The sequence below is a fragment of the Excalfactoria chinensis genome, chromosome 9, assembly GCF_039878825.1.
Source record: "Excalfactoria chinensis isolate bCotChi1 chromosome 9, bCotChi1.hap2, whole genome shotgun sequence".
Lineage (NCBI taxonomy): Eukaryota > Metazoa > Chordata > Aves > Galliformes > Phasianidae > Excalfactoria > Excalfactoria chinensis.
In genome coordinates this window covers 9,355,484-9,366,244 of record NC_092833.1, presented here as the reverse complement: position 1 = coordinate 9,366,244, position 10,761 = coordinate 9,355,484, and the positions used below count along the sequence as shown (strand labels likewise).

The following is a 10,761-nucleotide window of genomic DNA, read 5'->3' as shown; positions in this document are numbered from 1 at the left end:
CTACTAAAATGTCAGAAATCAGATAGTTTGCATTGAAACAGTATGGATCTGAGGCTAGGTCTGAACCTGCCTTGCACTGTATCCATTTGGCCTCACTGACAGCTGTATAGCACGTGAGAGTTGCCTGCAGGGATGACCCTGAGCTTGCTCCAAGCTATTCCCTGCCAGCTTTCCTACCAGAGCAGGAAGGAGCACAGCACAGGCTGGATGTTTGAGCCTGAGATCCCCAGCAAATCTGTCAGCCCTCAGAGCTGATAGCCAGTCCAGCTAGAGGTAATCCCAGCAAAGTGCTCCAGGCTGCCCCAAGGGAGCTCCCCATGCAGTAAGAATGGGGCTGCTTCCAGACTGCTCTGCCGCTGATGCACAAATCCTCTCTCCTCCCACTTACCCTCTTACATTTATCACTTCTGCAGGTGCATTCTGGTGTAGGCTGCTTGTGGAAGGATGCAGAGAAGTTCAAGCTGTATTTGTTGTTCTCCTGAAGCTCAGAGAAGCAGGTAAGCAGCAGGCACTGTTAGTGATAACCCACCACCTTTAATCGCTGTGTCCCAGGGTAAAATGGTCAGATGGTCAGGGAGCAGAGCAATGAAGTACTGACAAATTTATTTCTAATGAACAGCCCCTTTAGCAGAACATCCTGGTTTGCCGTTGTGAAAGAGGAAATGATTTTGTTCCTGTTTTCTTCCACGGGGCACTGGGAAGGAGTTAATCTTCGCTGTGGTTTGTGGGATGCTTTTTCTTTGTTTTATCTTAATTTGTGTGAGGAAGATGAATGGAGAGAAACAGTGATGGAGGGGAAAGGGCTCTGATCGAAGAAACATGGTGTCATGCAGTCCTAAATATGTCACCCAATCCAATGGCATTAACAGGACTGCTTGGAAGAGTAAGAGCTCCTCACTCAGTCTGACATCTTGAGGTAAGGGCTGAGTGTGTCAGGGGACAGATCCTGACAATGTCAGGTCATAGAGCTGTGCATGTGAACCGTAACCTAGAGTCCATACTTGGGCCCCATCCTATTCAGTCCTGCAAATTTGATATATCTTACTTATTACAGAAGGACCATTTACATACCAGAAGGTTTACTCACATGAGCATGGGATGCTGGATGGTCTTTTTATCCACTGCCTAGAAAAACGAAGGTCCCAGGCTTCTTCCACTGCCAGGGGACATGTGAAAGCTTTGAGCACGTGCTACAGAGATAAGTAGAGACATATGCTTTATGCCAGGCCAAGATGTTTTTATAAAGAGCTTCTGGCCTCGTCTGGTAAAACATTTAATAACTTTTCTGCCAGCAGCCAAAAGGCAGTCATATATTTAAAAGCAGCAATAAAAGTTCCTATGTGAGTCAGAGTCCTACAGAAATCCTGCTAGTGAATTTCCCCATGGTAGCCTGCAGGACTAGCTGGAAAAAAATACCACAGAATTCTACTGGTATTAAGTATTTTTTAACAAGTCCTTGGAAGTGGCATGGAATGTCTCTGCAAAGCCCCTGAAACCAGATTCCAGGCTACGTGTAGCCTAAACAGCAATTCTGGTACTTTTTACTATAGCCACAAATCCTGTTTCACTCCCAAGGGATCACAGGGAGGCCAGTTTTGGTGTGACCTTTAAGTGGCATCTGACTGGCTTATAGAAGACTGTGCAGTAGTGCGTATTCCTTTAACCTGCGATCCAGTGTGCTCAAATGTCCCTACTGCAGATGGAACAAAGTGCTACCCTGGCATGTGCGTGGCCTGGCCTCAACTCTCCCTTCTCCTTTCCTGCTGAGCTCTGCTCTTGTAGTGCTAATGAAGTACATCTTCTTTTCCTTTCAAAGTCCTCAGGTGATCCCTTTCTGCAATGAGACCCTGGGCTTTTTTGGAAATGAATCTCATTAAGATCCAAGGCCATGAAAGCTTCTCTGCTAATTCTTCCTGCTGCTAAAGCCTTGTCAATAGCCAGCATGCCCTGGTTTGGCTCTGCTGCAGGCAGCAGCACTGGAAGCCCAGCCCTGGGCAGGCACTGGTATCTTGGAGCTGCTCCCTCTGACACCCAGCAAATGTGGTCAGGGATGCAGGCATTTGCCCTGCTGCTGCTCTCCTGCTTGTGCAGGAGTGGTGCTAACAGAGGGAGAGGAGGGGTGACGCACAGCAGGTTGTGTGCTTCGGTACTCCTCCATCCATCACTGTGCTGAAGTAGTGCAAGCTGCTCTATGATTATATTTTGCAAATTGCTTCCACACAGCAGTGCAGGTCTTTGCAGCATGTGGAGCTGATCTGAGTGTGCTACTTGGCCAGAATTCCCCCCTCAACACCCCAGGACCCTGCCCCCCCCTTCCTGTGGCCTCGTCTCAGGCAGACACCCTGCATGGTGCTGCTGCAGTGTGCCTGCCTGGTGAACAGCTGGCCTCTGAAGGTGTTTGGCCTCTGTGTAGCCTTGGCTGTCTGCTCTGAGCATGCAGGAAAGAGACAGCGACACACTGTCCGGTTAGCAGTCTCTGCCACCACCTTTCCTCCTCTGGGGCAGAGGATCTCCCTCCTGGGTGTCAGGAGAGACTCATGCAGGAGAGTGTTTGAGAGGGCAAATTGAATACCAGCCTGATTTGATTGTTGCAGATTTGGGTAACACGTGGAGCAAACATTGTCTAGAACAGCACGTTTCTCTCCCTGGAAGCCCTGGAGAACCCTTCTGGTCTCAGCTTGCTGTCCCAATTTGTCATTCCCAGAGGCTGGGGGAGGAACTGGGTGTGAGCAGCAGAGCCCATGGCAGCACACTGCCTGCGTGCAGCCTGCCTCAGGGTCGCTCCCACAAGGATAGCTGCCGTGCCCTGAGCAGCTGCAACCAGTTCATGTCAGCACAGATTTACTGGTTGTGGGTGTGATATCCAGCAGGACAGCAAATGAAAGCAAGATCCCTCCAGCTTTGGATCGTCACAGGGTCTGTTGAGCAATTCAGCATGTTTATCTCATAATGATAGTGCAACCCTGAGGCTTGTCTCTGTTAGGGCCTTACCAGCATGGTGCCTGGCTATTACATCAGAACTGATGTTTGGACCTGTGGGGTCATGCTCCCAGGAGGAGGGAAGGTGACGGTGCAGGTTGTCCTTTGTGTTTGTCTCCCTTTGTGCTTGCATATTTGACCAGAGAAGTGCTCTGGGGTATACATGGGGATTCAGGCTAAACACAATAAGCTCTGTGCTTATCTTCTGTTAAAATCCTACAGATCTGGGATGGGCACTGGTGACATCTGCGCTTGTCTGTGTTCATACATGTATTGCATCTGGTGAATCAATAAGCGTTTTCCAGCATAGGTAGCATGGAGCAAAACATATGTATATATTTGGTAATGGTAGGCAGGGAAAAACATTCCATTTGCCCATCAGATGCTGATGTGCCCCAGCTCAGGCGTAAGCAGTGGATCTGCTTGCAGCACTGAGAAGACGGCATCCACCCCCTGTGCAGGTTCTCATCCCCAGCCACAGTGTCCAGCCTGGGAGCACCAGCAGGAGGGGATGGTGTCCTAGGTGGCTGTGCAGCTGCACGGGTCACTTTTTGCTGATGGGATGTACAGATGCCGGCATTACCTGTGTAGCGGGGAATTCACATTGCACAGCAGTCCACACAGTTGTGGTGATTCATGGGGAGCAGGAAAACCTACTCTTATCTTCAGGGAGGAAACTGCCGAGCTTCGGGTTTCAAAGCCCTCGCTTCAGTGGAATTACAGGTTCAAATCCTGAGAGGGTCAAACAAGGTCTTTCTTCCTCTGAGACAGATGGAGTGTCACGCAGTAAATTGCCTATGATTCTCTTTGTTAGATGCTGTGTTACTTTGAAAACGGCATCATGACAAATCTTGGCTTCCTGCAAAATAAATAACAGCACCATTTATCAAAAAGGTTTGCTTTCAGAAATGTCGCCACTCTTTTAAGGCATTAAAGACTCCTGGGAATGAGAGAGACCAGAAGAGCACAAGATGCCACTTTTCTTTTCTTACTCCATTGTATTTGACATTTCACTTTTCTCTGCTTATTTGAAAAAGCCCCAGTGAGGAGTGATCCCTGGCTGTGGCATGTTCCAGCAGACGTGGTGGAATGTGACGGCAAGGAACACGCTCTGCCTGAGCCTCCCTGGGGAGATGGGAGCAATAGTCATGCTCACTTGGTGTCCTCGCTGCCTGCAGTCACCCTGAACAGGAGGAACTTGGAGGTCGTTCTTGTCCCCACAGCAGCAGACGTCACCCATTGATGCTGCTCCCAGGCCTCTGGTAACAGAAGGTACAGCTCCCTGGGACTGGTGCAGTCATGGCATTGGGACTGGTAAGTGGAGAATAACCATCATGTTTCTGCCCCCTTAGTTGATAGGAAACACCCAAAGCAGTACTGTCAGCTGGAGGTCCTGTGATCACTTTGCACACACCATCGCTGTGGAGCAGCATGCTTGGCTTTGCAGTAGGTGGTGTTGCACACAACACAGGTATGCTGTTCCAACAAGGAGGCTGTCAGATGTGAAAGCTATCACAGCCAGATTCCTTCTTCAGAGTTCCTCGGGAATAGCTGTGTGAGAAAAGTCCAGCAAGGCAGGGGAATGAAACTTGGTATTTTTCTTCTTCTAAAGATACCTCTGATGTTCAGCTATTTCCTCACACTTTGTCTAGGGTAGAATATAACATACCAGATGAAATGTTAAAAACAAATAAGCAGCAAGTGTATTCAGCAAAATCAGCTGTAGTTTATTTTATAGGCTATGTGGCAGTACTTTATTTTGTGCTTGACACTGCAGAGACTCCTAATGTCCAGCCAGCACCTCAGAAACGTTTTTAAAGAGAGATGAGGCAAGAAGCATTGCAGGCTGCTGCTGTGTCTTCTGCTGGATGCCCTCAGTGCTTTTCGAACAGGCAGGATTTGGCATCTCCTGTTGACACGTGGGAAAACACAAGTAAAAGAGTTTATGGCTCCTATTTCCAAAAGCAGTCCCTAGCTTTGTGTCTCTGTCTTTTTGGTGCCAAACTGTGAGAGTTTTTAAAGTTCTGGCATGTGTGCAGAACAAAGACCAACTGTTCACTGGTTTAACTGGTTTGACTTGCACGCTGCTCTGCTGAAAAGGTGCCTTAGTGTGAAGCCTGCGTAGCACGGTGGAGAAGCAGATGTTCCCTTCATCCCTGTTACCCATCAAGGCTGGATTTTAGAAGTGCCCCAATCGAGACCAACAGTGTTTGCACTGTCCAGCACTGCTGAGAGCTGGGCCAGGTGTTAGATCAAATGTCTGAAGCTGAGAGTGTAACATTTTTTCAGATGTGCTTCTCAGCATTTTTTTTCTTCCAGACAGATGCGGGAAGTCTGTGGTAGAGCTGGGAACAGAGCCTGTTCCTGTGCTGCAGGAGGCTGCGTGTCTGACAAGACACAGGCACGGCCCTGCAAAGTAAATGTTGTGATTTCACGGTAGGAGCTGCACGGCACCCGGCAGTTGCACCAGGGGATTTTTCCTGGTTCCCAGGTTCATGGGGGTTTGCACCGTGGTTAAAATCTCAAAGCCTCTGCAATTCGGCAGGGAGAAAGCTGGTGCTTTATTTTGCTGTTGTGCATCTTTGAAGAGAGTACTTGTGTTTGTGTGCGGTGGCCACGCTGTGTGGTGTGGGCTGGGCGGGCAGCTCCCTGCTGCTCTGTCTTTTCCTTACTTGGATGTGTGCACCTCCACAGCACAGATTTTCCTATCCTGCAGCTCTCACATGTTCACATTCAAAGATTACTTTCTCAAGACATTCTATTTGTTAAAATATGCTGTTTCTATATGTTGCACCTGCTCTCAAGGATACCACCCAAGGGTGAACTCTTAGAGGGCACAAAGCCAGCATCACCAGTGCAGTTTCCATGGGAAATGCAGGCAGGTATATCTTTACCTGCAGTAAAACACCAGGCTCAGTATCTGCTCCATTCCCTTCTTCTGCAGTGTGCCAAGGAACACCCAGTTCCAGCAGCAGAGAAGGGCTGTGGGCTCCAGAGCAGTGAGACTGCAGCTGAGCTCCCTACAAAGAGGAGTTAAAACCACATCCCAAACACCCCTCTGCCAGGGCAGGTCAGAAATAGCAGGTTTTCTAGAGTGACAGTCAGGCTTGATTTTCTATTTTCTCTGTATTTCTGTTGTTAAAAATGCTGCCATTAGGTAAAGAGAGGAATTTCAGGCTTAAAAGCAAGACTTACACTCTCTATTGAGTGGAAGACCTGGAGTTTTTTTGGCAAAGAGTTCACCAAAGAACGTTCTGGTTGAAAGTATTTCAGCCATCTGCCATAGGAAGGAGTTGAAAACCTCTCAGACGTTTCCTGCTGTGAACACGCAGGATTTTCTCTAGCAAAAGGCTGAATCTTTCACCTGTGGATGAAAGCTCCCTTATTTGATCGATATCACTGTCACTGAAACATGTAAATGCAAAGGAGTTTGGGTGAAACTCTAGCCGATATGCGGCAGGGAGCAATCGTGGGTTGGCAACAGGATGGAATCAGTGACCTAATCAACCATTTCCCCCTCTAATTGCAGTGATTCTATGGTTTAAAGAATTACACAACGTGTATTTTAGTTGGAATAAGACACTATTATTGAGTAAAGTGCATAATAATTGTGTTTCGGGAGGTGAAATAAATGTCGATCTCCAGGCACTTTAATCCATCATTGTACTTTGCTAAATTACTTAAATTGCACTACGTTCAATACTAAAATTACTTGTAATAAAGTGATTGCCGAACTGACACTCACAAAAAGATGTCTAGCACCTACATTTGTTTTCCTAATTGACAATTTTAGGCTTCAGTCTAGGGAGGGAGGACTGCCCACGGCCTTCACTTCAGTTGTTAGGAATGGAGGGCACGTAGACCCGTGCAAATTCAGTCTTTTAGCAGTGAGGAATCCTGCCTGCATGAAGTACTTCCAACTTCCGTTTGCTTTCAAGCCCTTGCTTAAGTCACTGGGTAGGTCCATTTTGCCTACATTTCCAGAAGCATTAGATTTTGACACAAGGCTTTCTTGTCACGATGCTCCATTTGCTTATATTGCTCTACAACTTCTTCCCAAGCCATTCACTAATTAATATCCAATTGTAGACTGAGATAAGTGATTTGTTTGAGGATCTACAACACGATCCTCAACTGAAAGGCCCAAACTTGCTCCTGAGAGGGAAGACACATTCCTCATGCTCAGTCTCCAGTGGCACTTCGGAGGTGACCATGACTTTAGTTGATTCTTTTTCCTACAGTTCTTCAAGTGATAAAAAGCGAACACAAAGGGAACTCTTGGTTTCAGTTCCTAATATGACGTTTAGATCCAGTCTACCAAGAGCTGTCTTCTTAATGTATGTGTTACTCCCAAGATGTTAACAAGCTGTGTCATTAACTGATGGCTGAGCTAAAGTAGGTTTTTGGTTTTTAAAATCTTTAGCTAATGTCTGTGGTTACGTGCTTGGGAGAAAACACTGATTGTTTTTTTCCCCACAGGCAAAGCAATACCCTTCTGCAAAGGTGTGTAACTTCATTCCCATGAGACCGAATGAGAAGTCGAGGAGATACCTGTTCTATATGGGGGAAAACATTTTGTGGTAATAGAAAGTGAAATTTCAGTTGTAGCTTACAATAATGTTATTACTGACCCTTGTCTTTGGAAAACAGCCTTGCTTTCTGAAGACCAGAGTCTTTTTTTTAGGGCTTTTTTCAGCCTTGCTTGGAACAGAGCTTCAAGAAATGCAATTGAAACATGTTAGAACTTCTCTTCGGAGAAGTGTGCACTACAACCCAAAACACTGGGTTTCAGCCCTGTCTTGATGTTTCCACGGCCTCAGTTAGTGGTCTGAAGTCTTTCTTCATGGCGGGTGACTTAATCTGTAGTGTTGCTGATTGCCTTAACAAAGATTCAAACACTCATCCTGATATTTTTTTCTGCCTTTCCCTTGCATGAAAGGAGATGTGAATGTTTCTTTCATCAGCAGTCACCGTATAACATATTCACACACTGTGCAGTCTATTAAAAAGTTTCAGTAAGTTAAGCAAATATGAGGAATTCTGATGGGAAGGAATTTAAAATGTCCAATTTTTTCCTTCCAAAATAAATATGCAAGTTAATCTGAAAAAGTGAAGAGTGCCAAATATTCATCCTATGTACTCATGGTGAAGGCAGACAGTTTTATAGTGCAATTTCTTGTGCTGGAAATGGATAGCTTCCAAGTGATACTTATGAAACAATTAGCTGTTCGTGGATAATCAGATTTGTATGGAAATGTAAAGATAAGTGATTTAGCTGTGATCTCAGCTGCAGAGTGACTGAGGGTGGTGGGCCATAGTCCATAGCAAAAATCCTTTTTAGCAAATGGGACTTTTGCTGAAACCTGCTGGATTCAGGCACCTCACAGCTCCCTTGACTTTCTTTTCTAGAATGACACGTGACGGATTTGCATCTTTAAAGATCCTTGCTGTTGGCTTAACTGCATTGCATACAAAGGAGACCTAACTTCAACGGTTCAGCTGGTGAATGTGAAGGGTTTACAGTGCTGGATCAGGTCTCCATTCACCACCAGCCTCAGAGGGAACTCTGCTCTGGACTGCTAGAATGCAGGTAATCTGCTGTACATATTTGTTTGGAGTTCAGGAAGAGGGCAGAGGCTGGGTGACCAAATGGCCAAAAAATGTCATGAAGTCTTTTTATGCTTTAAAAAAGTACTTTTCGGTCTCACTCTTTTCCTTGACATTATCCTGCACGTGATGGAACTGACGAGCTCTTTTACTTTCCACTTGTTACACAGATCAGGGAGGTGATGCTGTTTCTGAGAGACAAGCTGCAGCACATAGGACCCAGCCTGCCTCCATCCTGCCCAGGACAGCCAGGTTTTGACTGCCAGTGTTCCGTGGTGCTGTGGATTTGCCAGCTTGTACACAGCTCTGAAATTGCATGCACGGCTCCTACAGACCGTACAGCACCAGACTGGCTGCATGAAGGGTGATAGTACTGACAGTGCAGAAAAGGTCTGTCCTGCATCTTAAGACACTGCCTGTGATAACTCTGCAGAGCTCTTCTCCCTCCTCTGTTTGTCTGTTTGTCTCCAAATTGTCGAGGGTCAGAGAAAGGCAGCAGAAAGCCAGACAAGCTGGTCTCTGTCACTCCAGTGCCTCTCAGTACTGGTCCTTGGATAGTCTTCCATGGAGATGTTTGTCCTTACACTCCTTTTCACTGGGCCTCTCTGTCTGATTGACCATGTTTCTTCTTGAAGTGGGCTCTTTCTGCCCCACCTTTGCCAGTGTACTTTGTTGAGTAAGTGGAAGAAATTGTGACGAGGACTTGCTGACCCCAGCCTCTCTCGAGCTGTATGGGAAGGCCCCTTAAGAAACGGTTTTGTGTGATATTTTCAGCTTAACTTTCCAAATCCACAAAGGCCAGGAAAAGACTGGTTGGCAGCCAAGCCTTGTGCGTCTATAAATCTGCCTGTATCCTCCCTGTGGGTTTGCCTGTCCGTGGAACAAACCACAAGGGCATTGCTAATGATGTTACAGAGATAAGAGAAGTTCTCAACCCAGAGGGAGATCCCAGGAGCCTTGAAACAGTTTGGATCCTTGTCTAAAATGTGAGGAAAGCCTGTTTCTCTAAAGCAGATGTGGTTGTGTCCTGAAATCTGAGGACTAGAAAAATACCTGCATTCTATTGAATCTCCAAGGTATCACAGATTCAGAAAAATACTTAGAGGTCTTCCAAGAAAGCATTTGTACATTTGGGTGTGCAAGCCTGTCAAAGTGTTTAGTTGTCTAGCAGTGGTAGCATATGCAGATAAAGCTTTATCTTTATCTTGAAGGGCTGCTTTAAAAATTGTTATTCCTCCACTGAAGCTGGAAGAAAAGGGAATGAGTGCTGTGATCCTGTCAGCTGTGCAGTAAGCGCCTGATGACACAAAGGCTCTGGGGTGACATCCTGCACCTGGCAACTCTGCAGTAGGTGTTAAGTGCAGAGCTACTGATGGTAAAATGCTTCTGATGCTGCCTATTGTGGAGGCAGAACCCAACCTAAAACATCGTCCTTTCTTGAGTTGGGTTTGTTTAAGCTCTTGGTGATCTCCTAGGTAGCATGTTAATGTTTTTTTGGTTCTGCTGTGACCCTGCAGCAGCATCAGAGAGAATTACAGTCTGCAGCAAACAAGTCGTTTTGGCCTTTCAGAGAAGGTGATGACATTTTGAGATCCATCCGTTGTATTTTTTCTCATTGGCAAATAATCAGACCAGGCATTTCTTTTGTTAATTATTATAATTAACAATGCATGTCTGCCTGCTCACCAGGTGGTTTTCTCACTCAGGTCCTTATTAGCACTTTGCAATTGGCTGAAATATCTCTTTTCTCTTCTGAAAAACAATAGATCAGAAACTCAGTCTATCTCCTGGGACCTGAGTGCCAGCAGTGCCAGCTCACAGATACCCCCTGTTACACACGTTAGAGTTGTCCTTTATTGGCTAGTGCTTCTTACCTACCTGTTGGTGTGTGTGAGGAGGAGGACTGGCTCATGCTGCTGACGAGACGCCCACCTTGGCTGCTGGTCCCACTCCTATTCCTACCAGTTGCTCTTGGTGTTGTTGGGGATATTGCTGTTGTGCATCCCCAGAATAGGGGGAGGAGGACAAGCTTTATAAAAAAAGCTGAGCAACTGAAATGTCCTTGGCTCTGTACAACACTGCTCAGCAACAGCTAGAAACATGGTTTTCACATGTTTTCAATATTGTTTTTCTTCTAAAGCCTAAACATAGCATTATGCCAGACACTAGGAAGGA

At 46.3% G+C, this 10,761-nt stretch overlaps 2 long non-coding RNA genes across 2 annotated transcripts; both read left to right on the top strand.

The window, feature by feature from the left end:
- Positions 1 to 202: 202 nt before the first annotated feature.
- LOC140255978 (uncharacterized) lies at positions 203 to 4,141 on the top strand. The gene is made up of 3 exons (XR_011904625.1): positions 203 to 273; positions 414 to 497; positions 4,017 to 4,141. It is a non-coding gene; the product is annotated as an uncharacterized lncRNA (long non-coding RNA).
- A 35-nt stretch (positions 4,142 to 4,176) lies between these two features.
- LOC140255984 (uncharacterized) lies at positions 4,177 to 8,544 on the top strand. The gene is made up of 3 exons (XR_011904626.1): positions 4,177 to 4,293; positions 7,459 to 7,482; positions 8,389 to 8,544. It is a non-coding gene; the product is annotated as an uncharacterized lncRNA (long non-coding RNA).
- The last annotated feature ends 2,217 nt before the right edge of the window (positions 8,545 to 10,761 follow it).